Below are 22320 nucleotides of genomic sequence, written 5' to 3'. Positions count from 1 at the left end.
GTTAATGGTGGGGTAGTTGAAATCGCCCATTATTAGGGTGTTTGGTTGAACCTTAATATTTTCCAGTACATCAAGAAAAGAGGAGTGGGAATCCTGGGGCATGGTGGGGGATCTGTAGCAAGCGACAATTTGGATTGCAGTTTTGCCCACAGTTAGTTGCAGTTGGATAACCTCGGCTGCATTATGCTGAGCAACTAGCCTGGAGGTGTGGATATCCTTAATGAATATGGACACACCTCCACCTTTGGTGTTCTGGTCCAGGTTACATGGCCGAAAAGTGTGATATGAGTTACAGCCTGGTAGTGTAGGGGTGCTCTCTGGAGCCTTGAACCAGGTCTCAGTCACTGCACAGATATCGATGTTCTCCATTTTAAGGAGTGCCTCGAGTGAGTGCATTTTGAGATTTAGACTTCAAGCATTGAGTAGCATCACCCTCAGTTTTTGCTTGTCTGTTCCTGTTACAGTGGTGAATTTGTCATTTGAACCTTGCCTAAAAAAGGCACTATAGGGGCGGCAAGAACCTTAGCTAGTATCCGGAATCCCAGGGATGGCAGGTGGAGTCCATCTCTGGCAAAGCATCGTGGTCTGTCGACCATGTCATCCCAGGCAGACAGATACTGGATCCCTTTAAATGTCACCAGAAGCTTAGCCAATTGTTGAAGTCAATCATTTTGTCCTTGTACTGTGGTATCATTCTGGGCGATGGCAGAATGCTACTCAGGGCTGGGGTCATACCTGCCTGGGCTACAAGATCAGAGAGCTCTTCCACGTCTCCTTTCATGTAGTCCAGGGAGGTACGTCTCAGGTTGTTCACACCAACATGGACAACGACAGAGTCATATTTGTACTTGTTGTGGAGTGACCTGAGTGCGTGGGTTATGTGGCGGATCTTGGCACCCGACAGGCAGCTGACAGTAACCTCCTCCTTGTTTAACCTGGTGAGTGGGACATCAGTGTGCCTGACTATAGAGTCACCTATGACTAGTGTGTTGGGTATGTTGTTTTGCCTTATTGGCTGTGGTTGAGTGGCACACTGAGTCTGTGGGCTATGTGTCATTTGGGTTGTGTTGGGGGGTGGAGGTTGCTTGCATTTCTGCTTTGGAGGTCTCTGTTGCTTGAGAAGATTATTATTGAGAGCCTCCGCGAATGTTTTTGTGTTTCTATGTGTGGATTTTGGTGGTGTATATTTAGTGAGACTATGTGATGAGTGCAGTGTGGTGCAAGTGTTTACCTTCTCCTCTTGACTGTCAAGTTCAGTCTTGGTTAGAGAGAGCTTTACCTCCAGTTTGGCTAGATAAGTGCATCTCTCACAGGTTGTAGTGTTGGGTGGTAGGAGGAGAGGGTTGTCTGTGTACATGAGGCAATTTCTACATTGCCCCAAGATGCTCAGATTCATCAGATAGACAGGATAGAACACTGGGAGCTGACCCTTGGACATACCTGAATAAAAAACTATTTTCCTCTAGATAAGTTAGGAAAGTGAGTACAAGAGCTGTTTTTCTCTAAGCAAGTGAGGAAAGTAAGTACTAAAACTGTTTTCCTCTAGGTAATGAGGAAGGTTGAGTGCTGTAGTAAGTAGTAGGTTATTTAGTGCTTACAAGTTCTGAACAAGTGCTGATCACGAATAAGTAAATTCAAGCGCTAAAACTAAGAATCTGTATCTGGACTAAACTAGTTACAGGAAAGGGGGGAAACAAGTGCAAATGCGGGCTTTTAAATCAGAAAGTTGAGAGAGATGGAAAAACTGCCCAAATGGCCAATAACTACAATTTCTGGGCCAGAACCACTCCTTATGTGGTAGATAGGTTACCTAGTGCTTACCACTCCCACTGATAAGCTAGAAAGCTTCCCTCCAACACAGGAAGCTTGGGGGGCTCAGAAGCTTACATACCGTCCTGGATACAAGAAATCTGAATCTGGACTACACTAGTTACAGGAAAGGTAGGAAACAGGCTTAGATTTTTTTCTTTTTTTTATACAGAAAAGTAGCTAAAACAGTAGTAAAAACAATTCAAATGCAGTGCAAGCTAGCACACTTGAGTATGTAGCAATGTTAGACCAAACAGTTTAAAAAAATGCAATTAATTTAAAAATGACTAAAACAAGTGCCGAAGAAGTCTATTAGGTAGAATGAGGTAAAGAGATGGGACTGGGGGGAGTGTCCCAGATCAAATCTACAGTGGGGGTGGGCAACTGCAAAAGCCTCCAAATTTAAACAATATTCTGTGTTTATTTTTAAGTATGGACAATAAACACAGTAGATACGGGAGTAGAAGTGTGTGTACTGTGTTTTCTGTGTTTAAGTACGGACAATAAACACAGTAGATATGGGAGTAGAAGTGTGTGTACAAGTTTAGAGTAAAGATTTTTGCTGATAGATATTCTTTAAACAACAAGTATTGTGAGATCCCCCCCTCCACTATGAGATGCTTTTATGGGACCGCCCTCCTGCTATAAATTAATGATGGCACTGACAGCACTTCAATTGCCATTAAGATGACATCATCCCCTGAAGTAGAGTGGCACATTAAATGCAAAGGCTGCTGCTCTGTATACTGATAAGCTGTGGCACTGGTGGCACTGTCACCAATGTCTGCATGCCATACGCAGAGTACGCATGATACGTTCATCTGGTGGATGCTGCATTTACGATGCCTCACTGTGCTGTCAAATTACTTTATCATCCTCCTAAATATAAAGCTATGCTATGACAAACCTTTCATGTGTTTATTAATAATGGCTCCTGTTGCTCATTTCATCGAACGTCATTGACTATCAATATCTAGAAAGATAACTTACATGTTTGTCAAATATCAGTAATATCTATTTTATGGCTCCTAGGCTGTGGCTGAAATGGGTCCATCAGGATCAGTACACTTCCCTAGTCAACAGGAATCAGTAAATAACTCAATATATATTCAAAGATACATTAATTACACATGCATAACTCTCAAATGTCCAGAATCTTGCAGAATGTCCAGATTTTTGTCTCATATTTTTGGTTTGTTCCAAATACAGTTTGTGGTTTTCTGGCAAATCATTGAAGAATGAAGTGGCAAATAATGACAGACACTAAATTTCAATCTTCATATCCTGCAGGAAATGCACGCTAATGCAAAGCCTGTTACTTTAGCAATTTTCTCAGTTTTTAAGAGTAATATTTAAAATCTGTTCCTATTTTTGGGTCTTTGTTCCCTAATTATTTTTGGCATTTTATGCATTGAGAGGTATGACACATGAGCATCTGACAGGTAAGTAGGTACAAATCACAAATGAAACACAGAAGACACACACATAAATATATAATGTATGTGTATATGTGTGTGTTGTATATAAACCAGCTATGTATCAATTTACACACACACACACACACACACACACACACACACACACACACATAGAAATGCCAGAACACAAAGACCTCCTCAGGTCCACTACAGGTGATAAATGCTACTAATGTCAGCCTTGACTGACTGTTCCCATTCAGCACCCAGAAACATCAGTACCTCACAAATACAGTGGCACACAGCCAGAGTCAAATGTTTGTGCAATGGATAATGAGCCAAATGAAGACAAACTTTAAGTACCTAGATAACGTGATTGGTGCCCTGCAGTACACATCTGAGATTGTTCTGTGCTCCTCAAGGTTAATAAGAGACAAAAGAGACAGAAAGCAGTCAAAACTGATTAAAGTAGCTAGGCAACTTTAAATGCTGCAAACTAAATGTAGTTTCCTGTTTAACAGACGCAAAATGGAGTCAAAACTCTACTTTGTTTGCCACCTCGTGGACAGGAGCACTGCTTCCAGTAGTCTTGAAATAAAATATAACCCTCTTTTCTGCAGACCATGTTGGCATTGTAGAGTTCTTCTACCAGGGTGTCTCTTCCACACCACATAGCTGTACTGCTACAGGTACATCATCTTAGAACAATGGCTGTACTGCTACAGGTACATCATCTTAGAACAATGGGTGTACTACTACAGGTACATCATCTTAGAACAATGGCTGTAATACTACAGGTACATCATCTTAAAACAATGGCTGTACTACTGCAGGTACATCATCTTAGAACAATGACTGTACTACTACAGGTACATCTTCTTGGAGCAATGGCTGTACTGCTGCAGGTACATCATCTTAGAAAAATGGCTGTAATACTACAGGTACATCATCTTAGAGCAATGGCTGTACTGCTACAGGTACATCATCTTAGAACAATGGCTGTACTGCTACAGGTACATCATCTTAGAACAATGGCTGTACTACTACAGGTACATCATCTTAGAACAATGGCTGTACTGCTACAGGTACATCATCTTAGAACAATGGCTGTACTACTACAGGTACATCATCTTAGAACAATGGCTGTACTACTACAGGTACATCATCTTAGAGCAATGGCTGTACTACTACAGGTACATCATCTTAGAACAATGGCTGTACTACTACAGGTACATCATCTTAGAACAATGGCTGTACTACTACAGGTACATCATCTTAGAACAATGGCTGTACTACTACAGGTACATCATCTTAGAGCAATGGCTGTACTACTACAGGTACATCATCTTAGAACAATGGCTGTACTACTACAGGTACATCATCTTAGAACAATGGCTGTACTACTACAGGTACATCATCTTAGAACAATGGCTGTACTACTACAGGTACATCATCTTAGAGCAATGGCTGTACTACTACAGGTACATCATCTTAGAACATTGGCTGTAATACTACAGGTACATCATCTAAGAACATTGGCTGTACTGCTACAGGTACATCATCTTAGAACAATGGCTGTACTACTACAGGTACATCATCTTAGAACAATGGCTGTACTACTACAGGTACATCATCTTAGAACAATGGCTGTACTGCTACAGGTACATCATCTTAGAACAATGGCTGTACTACTACAGGTACATCATCTTAGAACAATGGCTGTACTACTACAGGTACATCATCTTAGAGCAATGGCTGTACTACTACAGGTACATCATCTTAGAACAATGGCTGTAATATTACAGGTACATCATCTTAGAACAATGGCTGTAATACTACAGGTGCATCATCTTAGAGCAATGGTTGTACTACTACAGGTACATCATCTTAGAGCAATGGCTGTACTACTACAGGTACATCATCTTAGAACAATGGCTGTAATACTACAGGTACATCATCTTAGAGCAATGGCTGTACTACTACAGGTACATCATCTTAGAACAGTGGCTGTAATACTGCAGGTACATAATCTTAGAGCAATGGCTGTACTGCTACAGGTACATCATCTTAGAACAATGGCTGTACTGCTACAGGTACATCATCTTAGAACAATGGCTGTAATATTACAGGTACATCATCTTAGAACAATGGCTGTACTACTACAGGTACATGATCTTAGAGCAGTGGCTATACTGCTACAGGTACATCATCTCAGAGCAATGATCATGTATTAGTTTCTGAAAACACACCTGTTAAAGTTGGGATGGTTTGTAATAACTGTACAGTAAGGGAATCCCAGCAGCATTCCATGGTCAGTTATACTTCGTGCTTGCATGTGAAGTTCAAACCCAATGTGGTCCCCAGCACACAAGTTTTGTGCCATACTATGGGAAAAGAGGATATGGCTCATTGCAGGTATTCTGCAGCTACCCTTTTTAGTGTATCACTAGGGAACAATGGTCAGGATTTTTGACCATGTTTTCTGTTAGCAGTGATACCATGGTGCATTACAAGCCATTCAGAGTGGTTCACTGTAAGCTGTGTGCAGGTCTTTTATAAACTGTGTAGGTAATCTGCAGTTAGCATTAACCAGGTGGGGGTCTATATTACATCGTCAAACTTCAAAAAGTGTGAACGATGTAATATTGAACCTAAATGTCCAAAACATTAAAACAGCGAACAGAGAGAACAGCGATTCTTTTTCCCAGGGAAAAAAAAAATCGCTGTTCCCTAAAAAAAAAAAAAAAATGTCCAACCTAAAAATTAAAGTGGGGGGCTGTGTCCCCCCCCACACCCACTTAGCTATACCAACTCCGAGATCACATCACAGTGGAGGAAATAGCAAAGCCCCGAAAATGACCCACCAGTTTTTTTTCCTGGGAAAAAAATCGATGTGTCATGGCTTTGCTATTTTCAGGTTTCGGACGTTTAAGTTCGATATTACATCGTTCAAACTTTTTGAAGTTCGACAATGTAATATAGACCCACCAGGTGGCCATAGTACTATGCTGTGGGTACCACTTGGTGATGATCAGCACTTTAACTGTCATTCAACATAATTACACAGTGGTGACTTGTTAGGAGACACAGGTCATGTATGTGGATGTGCTCAAAGTGATGTGTCTTGAATGCTTTTTTTATGCAGTATATTGTTAATCCTCCTTGTTTACAGAGTTGTGTGTGTGTGCCCCAAGTGATTTGTTTTGGATGACATTTATTATGTAGCACACTGTTGCACATCCTTTTCCCCAGACCCACAAGTAGGGCTGCACTGCTCTATCTTTACATACTAGTTTCCTGATTTAACTGTGTGGCCTCGAAAGACTGGGAAATGACTGACCCTGCTGTATCATGGACTCTGAAGTTGCCTCTCAACATGCATGGATATATTATGCCAAGATACCTATGGGATATTATTCCCTCTGTAGGCCCAGGCCAGTACTAAGTGCCTCTGTTCCACATTACTGCATTCCAAAAATCATACAGTAGCATTTCTGGGATATGTTTTGCAGGACAGCGCATCTGTGAGTGATACATGTGTTCTAATTTTCATGCACACTACACAATCATGGACTGCTACTTGAGTGATGATCACAGGATAGAGTCCTGTCCCCTGTTCCTATGGATACCTGACTTTCATTATAGATTGCAATGCAGGTATCCACATGCATAAGTCACTGTTTTGCCTGGATGCTGTACAGGATGAATCCATCTTCCCGTGCACTGATCTCTTGGAGAAGGCCATACAGCCCCTCAGACATGTGACCCTAATACTACCACAAGTAGTAAAGTAGCTCACTAACTGAATGCGTGCCCTGTCATCTGCACACAGGCCATGTTCCTGGTGGCATTACAGTGCTAAAGTCTAGCCGACTTGTAGGCCCATGCAGAATTTCTTTTTGGGGTACATAGACACAATGATATCATCCCTGTGACACTTGTATGTTGCACTGCATGTGGCCATTGTGCTGGGATACCTCATTTCACATTTTTACTTGACAGTTGAGTCACCATGGTCTACCTACCATAGTCATGGTCCTGCACTAAAGTTTATGGGTAACACTACTGCACTTAATTTTTACTTGTCTTCTTCTTCATCATAGATATCTATCACTCTTAGGCTTCCCTGCATATTTTCAAAACATAACAAATGTATGTCATGTAATAATTATATAATATTTTGATGTACAATAGATGTATATTTCTTGCTGATGCTTAAGTAAGCATTTATGCTGATACATGTTTTAGCATAATCGATATGGCTGCTTCTGAATTGCCACTATACATATACATTTTAGATCTTAACAGACATTTTTATCCTATGGTCTGTTGCCATGCCATATGTTATGTAGCCATTCATGGACAGTCTAGGGATTCCTCCCTTATAATTTCCCTGATGCAAGCAGTGACCACATGTACACAATGTAGTGACTATGCTACAACTTTTCTTCGAGTAATCTGTCACTGTTTCCACTTATGCACACTCCCTACACAGTGCAGATACTATGCTACAACGTTTCTTTGATAGACCTATCACTGTTTCATTTGGCACATACTATCAGCATAGGTACTGGCTGAGTTCTAGTTTTTAGTGGAGCTACAGTTTCTTTTTTCTTTTGCTACCCCATTTTACTTCCACAACCCACATTATACTTTGGCCCCTCTACTTCCTTTTCTAAGCTCTACCTCTGGTGCACTGTAAACATCCTGGTGCAGCCTTCATTCTATTCTTTCATACACTGATCTGAATCTAGCCCCAAGTGAATGGGGAATATAATGTGGTAAGAGCACAAGGAAAGAATTAATAAATACATCAGGAAGCACTTTAGACACATAACCATAACAATCACAGAGAGAAAAATGGCTTGTGAGATTATGTCAGAAAAATCACTGGAAACCTGATTTATAGCAGATACTAGTGCAAGGATCTTATCAGTTTAAAACATATGGAGGACTTAAAGGTTTACAAATAAAACTGAATATTAAGAGTTTTTAAAAGCAGTAGAAAGCTGGGCTACCAGAAACCGAGAAACTTTTGATCATTTCTGACAAGACTAGTGCAGATATAGAAGGTCATTGTTCATGAAATAGGAATTAAGGGAGTTTACAGGTTTGAGTAACCCTTAGTGAGTCAAACTGTCACACTGTTTCACAAGTAAATATAGACATCATTGTTCTGGGCTACATATAATAATTAATACTCACTCTTATAAGCAGACCTGTGATATAATCCACATCAGTAAAGGACTATTCTCACCACAGCTAATTCAGAAATGTTATCTATTACACCACCAATGTAATCTTGCAAAGGGAAAATACTGCTTTATGTAATTCCGTCTGTGGTTACCAGTGTGACTAATATTTGAATATGATAAAACTGCCCTAACTTTTTCACATACAATTCTGATGGTGTTGCAGTGGCAGGTTTCAGATGTTTGTTTTAGAAATGCTCACAAATACTCAGAAACAGATTCCAGAAAAGTATACAGACATTAAGAGATATTTTTCTCTTGTACAGAGACTATGGTATAGTCCACAGAATTTACAAGAAGAAAATGTGTTGCTCTCTCCCTTATAATACTATCAATTAGCTTATCCATAATAAAATAGTTAGTGGTCCTGTGACTGCTCAGTTCCTCTCCCTCCATACTTTGTTGCAGGGAACTAAACTGGCCACCCTCGAAGGCACTGAGAAACAGCAGAAGCTAAGTACATGGAATGAACCCCATCATACAAATTACAGTGTTACAGAAAGAACCTCCATAAATTATTCATGTTCATGACTAAAATACGTGTACGTGTGTGTGTGTGTGTGTGTGTGTGTGTGTGTGTGTGTGTGCGTGTGTGTGTGTGTGTGTGTGTGTGTGTGTGTGTGTGTGCGCGTGTGTGCATGCCAAAAAAGTAGGTTTAGGTGATTATAACTGGAGATAGATCAGATGAAGCCAGTTAAGGGCAAAAGCATTCTTCTATTTAATATCTTACTTTCAATAAAGCATCAATTTTAAACAGGCTCAATTACTTTCAATTCTCAACTGAGCTTGTCTACAGCTAGTGATTCTTTTTCCTGGTTCTAAGGAGTCTTTCTCAGTAAATTATTTGCTCAGGAAGTACCAGTTTTCTCTGTGGTTTAATGTTTTTCCTAATGGGTGGGAGATGCCTTGTCCCCTAAGGCAGAAAAACTACTGCCCCTCACCCCAAGAATTTGTGTGTGTGTGTGTGTGTGTGTGTACATATATCTCAGTATACTAAATATGACGGAAATGGCATAATGTCAATGTTGATAACGTTGACAAGAAAATATTATCACTGCAAACACTGACATGTCACTACACATGCGCTGATGAAAACTTTCAGCGCATGCAAATAAATCAATAAAAAAAGACAAAAACACTGTTTTTTGCAATGGGAAAACCCCTTACATTACACCTGCTAATTATTTATACTAACTCCAAGATTGCACAATATCCAGGAAAAGACATTCCTAAAATCCTGGAGCTTGTCAATCTCGTACAACTGTCAAACATCAGCCATCAGCTCTGTTGACTAAACAGATGTCGATGTTAACTACAGCTGAATAAATTAGGGTTTCCCATATACATACATACATACATATGCAGATGTGTGTGTGTGTGTGTGTGTGTGTGTGTGTGTGTGTGTGTGTGTGTGTGTGTGTGTGTGTGTGTGTGTGTGTGTGTGTGTGTGTGTGTGTGTGTGTGTATATATATATATATATATATATATATACATATATATACACATACACACACACGCTACATACATCCATTCACACACAGTTATATATCAATTTTCAATACTTACTGTATCCAGTTCAGTTCTGGATCTCAGAAAGCCAGAACTTCTCCTGACAGGAAATGACTGTAAAGTAGGGGCCACTCCTGGATGCGAGATCTGTCCATCAATGGACACAAGCACAACGTGACTGGCTGCATCAAAGATTATTTCAATGAAGCTCACTCAAATAAGAAAATATAATGAAAGGTTTTCTAATTAGAAATTTCTTACATGGAAAGAGCAAAGCCCCTCACCCCCATGCAAGGAAATGCACCTTTTAAGTAATATAATCACTTATGCGGTTGTTGTACTTCAGTGTAAGTTAAAAAGCATGTACATCAAAACCCATTTGATGTATCATTTTACAATGAATAGACTTTAAGAAAATGGACATTAATAAAGTAAGTGAACACCATGCATACATCTTGAGAAAATGTGAACATCACCAGTTCCCCAACTCATATGTCCTTCAGATGTGTAAGGAAACTGGAGCATGCAGAGAAAACCTAAGCAGATATAAGCTCATCTCGAAGTGCAAGGAGTCAGTTAAATGATGCAAATGTGTGCTGGTCTTTCTCAAGGATTGTTATCTACAGAATGGATAGATACCTTTCATTAACCTCATCTTATGTCCTAGCAGGAATCAGACAATGGTAGACCATCATCTCTGAGTGACTTAGAGTTTTTCCAGTTATGCATGTAACTTCCTTGCCTTGTGGGTAAGACATGTGCTCCAATTCCTGCTGTGCTTGGCCAAGTGCGGATACATATTTCTGTAAATCCATGATGTTCAAACAAAATGCAATGCTTTTTTGGGCTGGTGACACATCAGTTGATTCCTGCTTTCAGCCTGAAGTGCACATCTGAGGATCCCACCCCCAAGGGGTATTGTTTCAGGGGGACCTAAACCAAACTCCTCCCACAGACATGGGTGAAATGGCAATGGCTGCTCACTCCCATCCCCCTGCAGTGGATCCTACGTCACCTGGGCTGCTTCCTGAATCTAGGTCATATTAGCCAAAGTCAGAGTTTTATTCCTCTGAACCACAGTGTCAGCTTACAAAGCCTGAAGTGGTATACTGTATCTGGCAGATATGACTGCAAGAAACCATGTTTTCCAGGACATCTAGTTTAAATCTGTATACAGCACACTCACCAGAGCACATGACTTCTAGTACATTTACTTTGAAAAAAAATCTGTTTGCTGTATTTCCTGCTTTTAAGCTATATAGCTTATTTCCCTTGAAAACATTGTTACAGAAGAGAAAGATGTAATTGTGATGCTCCAGTAATCAAGGAGCCTCAGTCCTCACCACTGGCAACAGTGGGGGATGTACACACTGGGAAGATGACAAGTATACATACAGTAAAGTGCAATTTCCCTTAAGAGCACACAGAGACCACAGTCAGTCTGTGGCTAGTTTCCTCCTCTTTCTCCATATCCCCAATAAAACTCTCCACTGGCACAGCTATAGAGCAGAGATCTCAGTTGACTGGCCAAGCTAAGACCTCCAGCAATCTCTCTGTCCAGCCAGTGCTTTGTATCCCTGCCCAAGAAGCTCACACACACACTGTTTGAGATTTGATTTATATACACACACACACACACACACACACACACACCTGGAAAAGGCTGGCACAGGTTTACTAGCTATGCCCCCCTTCTGCCCAGACTATAAGGTAATTTTTCCTGCCACCAACCACAACCTATCAGCTACTTTAAGGCCCTTAGCAAAGGGTGTCCAATCTTTCTGTGTAATGCTACTGTTAATACAAATGGTAGTTTGACCAAGAGCAAGGAGTGGCCTGCACAGTGTCATCAAACTGATATACAAGTACTCTACGAACTTAAATATCTCTCACAAATATCAGCCACAAAGATATGTTTAAATATATTTAATAATAAAAAAATAAAAGAACAAGAAAATACCCAGTAAATCATCACAGCAACTTCAGAGTTCAAAATCACAGGAAATGTTTAAAACAACATTGCAGGACAGTCTCAAATAAATACAGAAAACCTCTAAACTAATCTTTACTATATTCCTTACTAAATCTAAAAGAAACTACTGTACTCTAGTTAACTTACTTACAGAGCCAGGCAAGACAGAGGTGATGAGTGGGTTTTCCCAGCTGTTGCTGCCAGGTCAAAGACAAAATACAAAATGCACTCTCTCTCTCTCTCTCTCTCTCTCTCTCTCTCTCTCTCAGAGAGTTCTTAAATTAATATCTTAAATATTGCTGCTGGGATACTTGCAGGATGACATCACTTTTGTCATCTGACTATCCTAGGAGAAAACCCCCATTGCTAGAAACTGCCAGCATTTAGCATCTTCCTGTGAAAAATACATATCCCTTAGATCTTTGCAACTGTTAAAAGACATAAAACACTTACAAAACAATGCAGAAGGCTCCCTAGTTTTAGACATCCTGTCTCCTTGCTGCACTGAAACCATCTTTTATGGCTCAATTATAAAACAATTTAATTTCAACCATTTTCTTGAAGTTTTGCAAGTTAACCTTCTATGTGCCCATTCCCACTGTTAAAACATATACATTTACAGAGTTACAATCATTTCTATACATTTTTGTTCTTTTCCACATAGGGTACACTGTGGATGCATATTTAAGCTCAGTACTGTACAAACTCTTTTCACACACAATTTTGTACCAGCAGTTTCATATACACATAACATACAGTTCTAATACATTTGTAACACAAGCATATGAATCATGTTGACATTCTCAACTGACATATAATTATCTACAAACTTCCAGATAGCTGGGCTGGCAGTATCTCATTTTGTTACATTTCTATATAAATCATATTAATATTCACAAATGCCATATAATTATTTACAAAATTCCAGATACTAGGCTGCAACTATTTCCTTTTGTGACAGTAATAGTCACAGCCTTGATGTGAGTAATAAATCAAGTTGGTCTCCTTAACAATAAGCAGAATCTTTCTTATGACTGAATTCTTGGCTCCTGTATTTCATAGGTTACTGCTAGACTAATGACCACTAGGGCCCTTACAAGCCTAACTGCACACCCAAAACCATTTGGGTCCTGAGGGTCTTGAAAAATTTACTTTAGCTACAGCTGCTATAATGTATGTTAGATAATAGGAGAAACATACATGAATATCCTACAGGAGAACGAGCATTCTACAACAGGGTAATAATGCACAGACATCAATCAGTAAAAAACAAGTTCAACACTTCACATCTATACATTAAACTGTCATGAAGCGGGGACTAAAAAAAAGCAAATGGCTTTGCTGTTTAGTAAGTGTATATTAATAAAGAAAGAAAAAGGGGGGAATGCACAACTAGCAAAAGTAACTGCAACAGGAGTTACAAGGATTTTCTGTTTTACTTTCCCTCACTAAGCAGTGTTTAAAAGTCACATTTTAGCAAGGTGAGAAAAAAAAGTAAAGCAGTTACAACAGTTTGTGCATATGTGTAAGAGAAAATGAGCCAGCGAGAGGGACAGCACATACTTCTCAACTTCATTGCTGAAGAATGTGAGGGTGGGGGAGGGTGGACTTCAGGTCAAAAACAAAACATTAGCCAGTGATGGTGAACCTTTTGTGCCAGGAACTTGTAAAACGCCAAACCCAAAATAAGTCAGTGCACTTCACTTGAGCAATGAATGCAAAAGTAGTGTCTTTGGTAACTCAGTGTTGGTGATTGCTGACATGTCCACAAAACATTGTGGTGTGTGTCATCTTTGACAAGTGTGTCATAGGTTCACCATCACTGCATTAGGCTGTGCCAAATTTGTTGTTACGATATACACTTTGAAGCAGATAGTATTGACCCACATCCCTATTTATCCTACTGTCAGGTGATCTATCAACACACATTATATGCACTATAAGTATGAAACTATAACATTTGGCTTTATTGACTGACTGTAATCTTCAGTGATTTACCAGAAAATAATACATTCTTGGGGAAGAGAGCAATAATATGAGGTAAAATCAAGGACATTCTGCAAAAACATGGATAGGTGAGAGGCATGGAAGGCTGGCAATGTCTTGCACTGCATTAACTGTTTTTCATTCATTCAATCACAATGAGATGTGAGGTTTATTTAGTCAAGAAAGTTGCTCTAACAGTTGGACACTTTTGTGTGTGTACATGTGCTGACATTAAATACTTCTATAACTTATATTTTGGATAAAATAATTCCTCCAACAGCAATTACATATGCAAAAGCAACACTGAAACATTAGGCAAAGGAACTGTTTTACAACAAAAATATTAAAAAATGTAAATACAATTAAAAATATATGAATTTAAAAGCTTATTATCTAATCACAATAATGCCCTCCAGTGTCAATGTTATGGTGAAATAAAGAACCTTCCAGGAGTGAAGACACCCTGTGTCAGTGGGACTCATAATACCCTTAGGCAGTCTGTTATTTCCCCTATAATGCTCACCCTGTCAGGCATTATTGCTTGTTTAAGACTGTCTTTCTGTTAAATAACATTTTACATTATTTTATTCCAAATATTCAGTTTACAAATAATTATGTTATTTTTAATCTGGATACATTCTAAATGATGTGATGGTTTAATACTTAACTGCATAATGGTGTAGCAAGAATAATCTATCTAAATTATTTAAAAGTGTTTCTGATGACTGTCTACTATGTGATGGGGGAACAGGTTGCAATCCTGTTAAAATAGAGTTTACAATTTTCTGTTACTGGCATTCTGCATGATGCTACTATTTTTAATGCTGTCAGCTTAGGGATACATGTATCACACAGAACTTTAGTTTTGACTGTAAATTATCAGTCACAAGGTCTGGACTATCTGACATAAATACAAAACTAACATGATAAGAAAATGACTTGTTGTTACAACCTGTTAGAAAACTTATAAAGCAGTGGGTTGGAAAATCTACACATTACGAGGACTTCCAAGATGGCTGCACACTAACAGCTTAATTTCATCTCTCCCAGTGTGAAAACAGAAGCTTATAAAAGACAGCCAGTGAATTTGTTTTTTGGGGGGGGGGGTAAATTTCAGCAACTGGTTAGTAAATGCACTGCCTGGATGCCTGCAAAGAAGAAATTTAAAGAACCTGAAAGCAAATCAATTACAAAAGGAGAAGAGGAAACACTGTCTGGGAAGATGTGTGCAGTTGTTAAGCAAAAAGCAGTTCAAGTTCTGACTTAAGTGCAAAACATAACTTCCAGTAATCTAGAGGAAAAAATAAGTCAAATGTGCTCAGAGCTGATTAAAATAAATGAAACACTGAAGGAGTATATCAACTCAAATAATAAAAGGTTGGAAAAAATCAAAGAAGCTTTAAACAGCTATTCAGATGAGCTGATAAAACTGCAAAAATCAGAAGTTGAAATGAAGAAAAGGCTAAATGAGTGTGAATCTGCTCAAGAAGAGATGTTTCAAAAATGGTAGAATTAGAGGACAGAGCACGCATGAAAAACCTAAGATTTTCTGCTGTACCACAGAAACTGAAGGAACAGACTATATTAATTTTATGAAAGCACAAATAAGCAACCGGACTGGTATTCCACAGCAGGAGTTGTTAATTGAAAGGGCACATCATGTGTATGCTCCAAATCTAACCATGAGAAAGCAGCAAAACCTCTAATACCAAAAATGCAATACTACTAGCAGAAAGAGTTGATTCTATGTCAAGCAAAATTCTTCATTAGCACTCTTCAAGAAAAATCTTGATGAGTGGATGGGAAATAGAAAATACACCCCGGGGATCACTTCTGTGTCTCTGCTCAACAGTGGCACAGGAAAATAATTTTCTTGGGTGGCATAAGCCAGGGAACCTTGTTGGCTACGCTTACGTAGGCCCTTGGGCCGATAGCCTAGTACCTACCTATAAACCTATGAACCTGACAAATCTGTGGCAGAAAGATAAAGTATTAAAAGTTGGAGACAGTAGAGTGTTTGCAGAAAATGAATACTCTCTTTACACTAGGGAGAAAATGAATACATTTATTCCAGCAATCAGGGAATGTCAAAAAGCAGGTGTGAGATTCAAGCTACTGTATCAAGCTATGTTCAGAATACCTTTTCCTAGAGGGTCAACTCACTTTTTGATGCAGAACATGCTAAGAGGTAATACAAAAGTTTGTCAACAAAAACTGAACTATCAAAGAGAAGGAGATTCTGCTTCTTGTTCTTCTGGTAATAAAGTCTATAAAACCTTTCCCAATGTTTCAAAGGAAAATACTTGAGTGACAGATAAAAATCACAAGAGTTGACTAGAAGAACCAGGGGTACATAGGACATGAAGCAGAGAATGGAGTTGGGAGATGGAGATCAACAGGAAAAAATAGCAACTTAATGAATAAATGAGGAATTACAAAGCATCAGTCACATTTGTGAAATCTGGTGTAACATGAAAACCTGGAAATAGTGCACTTTTTTGACTGTGTTAAACTTGTAGTGGACTCCAAAGCATATGCTCTATTTCATGTCATTAAGTTTTGGAAGAACATAAGGAAAATGAAAGAGGAAAGAAGGTGGTAACTGTAAGTAAAACAGTTTCCGTTCTTAACTGTATTTTTATAAAACCTGACGTGCTGCAGGTTATATATAAAATCGTTTTAAATTATTTTTGTGTGTAATAGGGATACTAAAGTAAACAGGCACCCTTTTTCATTCTTCTTTCTTTCTTCTTTTTCACTTTAAAGAAATGTAGGCACTGTGATGTAAAAAGAGAAGAAAGTCGGGACAAAAGTGCATGATATAAGTAAAACTGATATGATTTTTCTTACTTGTACATAAAGAAATGACTGGATTAAGGTCCTTGGCTTGATCTAATAACAAATTTTAAGTGGAAGAAAGTTTTTCTTCAACAAATAAATGTTCACAGTGCAACATGAGAAGCATGCAGCTGAAGGCAACTGTGCATCAGGTTCTCACACTTCAATGGAGACAATCTGATAAGGGCAATAAAACAGAATTATTTTTTCTTTCAATTGCTAAAAGATACTGTTTTCTGAAAGCAATCAAGTAGTTTTCTATACCTGAAAGACAGATAAAGATAAGAAAAAACATACCGCATTTAGTGTAAGTAGAAGTACAGGCTATACCACGTGTCTTAGCACGGATAACCTTCATTACAGGTCAGTTCAAGCCTGTAAGTGTAGCTGTCAGTCTCGGACAATTGCTCCTATTAGGAGTATTAAACTTCATTATTTGAATATGTACATAGTTTTGTAAGTTTATATTAAATTAGTAGGTTATGGGGTGGTGCTTTGAGGTGTGTTTTTATGTGTTTGAGGATTTTAATTAAAACAAAAGTCTTGTAAGATGCAACATAGGTTCAAATGGATATGACAAGAAGCAACTATATAAAAGATCAGCCTGCCAAACATTAGTGTATGCATGTAACACAAAAGCTGAAACTAGACATTTAAAAACAAAGATATTACACATAACAGGTGGGAATAATATTTTCTTAACATAATTACAGCAATTTCTATATTATCTTTAAATGTAAATGATCTGATGTATATATACAAAAAAGACAAAGTAGTGAAATATATTAAAAAATATACAGTACAAATAGTTATGCTACAGGAGATGCATTTGGGAAGAAATGAGCATGTGAATTTGATAAAGAAAGGTTTTCAGGATGGTTATTCAGCTGAATATCTGGGACAAATGAAAAGGGGAGTACTTATTTATATTAATTGCAAGAGGATCTCCAATAGTGATAGAAGAGGATAAAAAGATACTAATGATAGATTTGTAGTACAAAGGGGTTACTGGCAAGGGAGGAGGATTACACTTGCATGTATTTATATTCCACCTAAAACTGCTATAATGGACCATTTTTTCCAGCCCAGATAAAACATTACACATTCTGATTCTACATCAGTGGAATTAGGACAAGTAATAGCTTTGAATCCCCAGCAATCTTCATCTTGGGTACCCTTCCTATCAGGGGTGCTCTCACATCACAGTGACATCTGTTATGACATTCCTTTTGCACAACACAATGTTTTTTTTTAATGCAAATCTGGCACAGTTCATAAGTAATCTTCTGCACCACAGTTAGACTCAGACCACATTTTGGTCACAGTCAGGCAAACCTCGGTACAACATCAAAGTAGTTAATCATACAAAGGCCCACTTATACCATTATTCATACCAGTAGTTACTAGTTCTCTTGAATCAACCAGTCCAAAACAAAACAGCGTTTTCTAGGCTCACAATAATTCCTTAATTTCTCACTACCAAGTAGGGGCTTGTATTTTGTCCCCCATCCAAGCCTCTACTTGGCAGTGGTGTGACAGTTCAAAATGTAAATAATAAACAGACAGAAATGGGGGGTACAATATGAGTATGATCATCCCATTTGGAGAAGGGGAACGAACACTTAAGGATATCATCAAAAGGAATTGGAACATATTTAAAGGTAACATGGATATATTTAATATCTTATGGCAAGTACCAAGCTTTGTGTATAAAGCCGGTAACAATTTTAAATACCTGATGGAACATGTAAGTTCACCTGGAACATTGACAATTAAAGGAACCACTAAATGTGGTTGATGTAACCAATGTCCCTTTATTTTGGAAAACAATGTGGTGTACATTGAAGGTACCAGTAGGGGACATCCCTTTACACAAAGGTAATTGTAATACGAAAGGTGTCATTTATATTTCCATTTCCCAAACATGCTCATATTTTTATGTTGGCAAAACAGAGAGGAAATTTTGAACCAGAATATATGAGCACCTATATGCTACTGCCAAAGGAAATACCAACAATACCCTTTATAGGCATACACTTTTCTGTCAAGAGGACACACAATTTAAATTCAGAATTTTATAAGTGGTCCCACACAATTTAAGAGGTGGTTGGTGGGAACTCCAGGTTGATATAAGAGAGTTCCATTGGATTATAAGGCTTAATGCTTTAATCACAAACCAAAAAACAAACCAAGAAAACCAAAAAGGGAGGCAAGCAAACCCAAATAAAAACAAACTTCAAAGTTTAATAGCGTAAGCTCTTTCGGAAACACGGTTAATACCTTTCCTTCTTCAGACAAGTTAAAATATAAAGATGACATGATATTTAAAGGATTTTGAATAGATTAATTAACTACTTAGTTGGCATAATCGCACATCATTAATTACAAAATTGTAGAACCATAGCAACCACCTACAAAAAATTCTTGCTTTAAAATCAAAGCAAAATAATCATGTAAACAATGTAGGTTTTTGAATTTGGACAAGCAAATAGTATTAAGGGATGCTAACTACAGAGTACAAATGTTTTATTCATGTGACTCTGAGCACGTCGTTTACTGTGCTTGCTGTCAGAAATGTAATTCATTTTACATTGGAAAAACTGAAAGGAAACTCAGAAGACGCATTTACGAACATCTTTACGCCATAGACAAGAAAGATCACAATAACACTTTGGCTAGGCATGTGAGTGATTTTCCTGAGCACTCGAAATTTCAAGTTTTCTGTGTTACATCAAGTTAGAATTGATGAAAGAGGTGGCCCTTGGCAATTAAACCTAGAATTGGAAGAATTAAAATGGCAAATTAGGACAGCCTCACACATTCCTCCAGGTCTTAATGAGACAGTTTCCATTAAGTGTCTACTTAAACTTTTAGCACTTAAAAGATAGCTGTTGGATTCTAGAAAAGGAATCCTAGGCTATATGGGTATAAACTTGTTTTATTTGACTTGTACTTAACATACATTGTGGTTTTAGATCTATTTATGTTTGGATTGTGCATTCTTCAATATTTTAATTCAATGGTGGCTTTCATCCTAGGGTATTTCAGTATTTTTTAAGGGAATTGCATTTTTTATTATTGGACAGTGGTGCAGCGGTTAACGTTGTCACCTCACAGCAAGAGGTTCTCCGGTTCGATTCTCGGCTGGGGTGCCTTCTGTGTGGAGTTTGCATGTTCTCCCTGTGTTCGCGTGGGTTTCCTCCGGGTACTCCGTTTTCCTCCCACATTCCAAAGACATGCATCTGGAGCATTTCTCCCCGGGCCTCCGCTGAAAACAGGCTCTGTGGAACCTAGTCAGACTTTCCCGGTCAACAAATGATAAATAAAAAAAAAAAATAAAATAAAATTATGATTATTTTGCTTTGATTTTAAAGCAAGAATTTTTTGTAGGTGGTTGCTATGGTTCTACAATTTTGTAATTAATGATGTGTGATTATGCCAACTAAGTAGTTAATTAATCTATTCAAAATCCTTTAAATATCATGTGATCTTTATATTTTAACTTGTCTGAAGAAGGAAAGGTATTAACCGTGTTTCCGAAAGCGCTTACGCTATTAAACTTTGAAGTTTGTTTTTATTTGGGTTTGCTTGCCTCCCTTTTTGGTTTTAATGCTTTAATGGAACCTGGATTAAATGATTATGTTTCTTTGGTTCCAGTCCTGAGAAAAAAAGCCTTAACACTTTAAGTAGTTAATAATAACATTTGGTTGGGTGATTTTACCTATAAATGTTCATAAGTTACTATTAGAAACCAATTTTATACACATTTTTAAAGGAACATATTTTTAAAGGAAGCATTCATTTATAGTATGCAATGACTTCTTTAGTTATTTTATGGTGCGTCTTTAAATGTTTTTATTTCGACTAATTAATTGTTTAATTGATTAACTATGTATGTATATAAAGGTTGTGACTTTAAGGGGTTAATTTAGTTCTGATGAACTCCCCAAAGGTTTATACAGGGGATGAAAGCGCATAACAAATAAAGATTTTGGTATCTGGCATCATCGAATGGTAATTGTGTGGAGCTTATGGTGTTTCTACTGCTTTTTTGGGCATCTTTCATTTTTACTAGGTTATTTTTTGATGTCCTTACAAATGGCTTTGTGGATATGATTCATTTAACTACAGAGTTGCCAGAACAATTGTACCAGAAAGGTAGTCATGCATGTGCCACACATCATAACTAAATATTTGTCCCCCACACTGGTGAAGCTGGCTACCCATTTCAGCCATGCTCAGTTTATGTTTTTATTCATATATTTAATTACTCTAACTGTCCATCTGAGCAGAGGACCATTTTTAGTGGCATTATGTGATTTGTTAGAGTCACAAAGGAAGCAACATAGGCCAAATAAATAATGCCAAGAACTACAGAGTGAAGCTGACTAGCCATTCACAGCCTTAATCATCTGCAGTAAACTGTCACTTTACCAACACCAGTGTGCCACTGGTGATGTTAGATATCTCCATGCACATTTCAAAATGAGGAACATGGTGAAATGTGTCCTCGGAAATCAGGAGGTATGCTTCAGAAACCTGGTAGATCAAACAGACCATGCTGTATACCTCAAAACTAGTATGCAGGATTTTTCTGACGTGTACCTAAAACAGGATGTTCCATTCCACAAAAAACACAGACAGAGGCCATCAATCACTATTACCTAAGAAAGCAAGGATGTGTAAATGAGTACTCACAACAGCACCCTAAACATAGAACATCATTGTGCAGATGGACAAAACTGAAACACTCCATCATACTTTATTTCTATGCACCACACCACCAGTGACACTGCTGATTAGTAACATTTTGGACACAATGCAGGATAGGTCTCAGGAAGCATGGCTGTGCTAACTATGTGGAATCTACATATGTAGTATATGCCATGTGTACACAATATGCCATGAGTGCAAGTGTGCAGTGCAATCATATTTTGCAGCATAGAAGCAAGACATACAGTGATCTGCGACAAAGGCAATTGAAGTGTGCATCTAACAACAGAATTAGTCAGCGCAGACATGCACTGTGCATAACCAGAGATGTAGAGCGGGATAAAGCCTTGCTTCAGAACCAGGCAACATGAGTCAGATTACCAGCTTGGGCAACTGCAGGAGTTTTCATGGCAGAAGAGAGGAGTGATGAGGCTTTCCTTGCTCATCACTCCTTTGGATGGGAGGCATGCTGGGATAGCTAGATGTGCATTACTCCATAATGGAAACCACAGGATTAAGTGATTATCAAAAAAGAGGTGAGCTAGACATTGGGTCTGGCTTTGGAAGATATTGTCATCTTAAGGATTTGAGCAGTGTCACTCCATGCCCACGTCTCACAACATGTAGTGGCTTAAAGGAAGCTAGCATATTAGCAGGTCATAACACTTCTATCCATCCACACGTGCATACAGCTGTACTATAATGGCCTTCCACAGCCACTCCACCCCAGTCTTGGATATGATGCCATGAGCATTTCTCAAAAGCCAAAGGTTAAATTCATATGAAGAGGTGGAACTCTTTCCAGCAAGGAAAACACCAGGACAT

Source organism: Protopterus annectens, chromosome 7.part0 (assembly GCF_019279795.1).
Source record: "Protopterus annectens isolate FY-2018-M chromosome 7.part0, PAN1.0, whole genome shotgun sequence".
Lineage (NCBI taxonomy): Eukaryota > Metazoa > Chordata > Ceratodontiformes > Protopteridae > Protopterus > Protopterus annectens.
Note: the sequence above shows the minus strand (reverse complement) of the source record.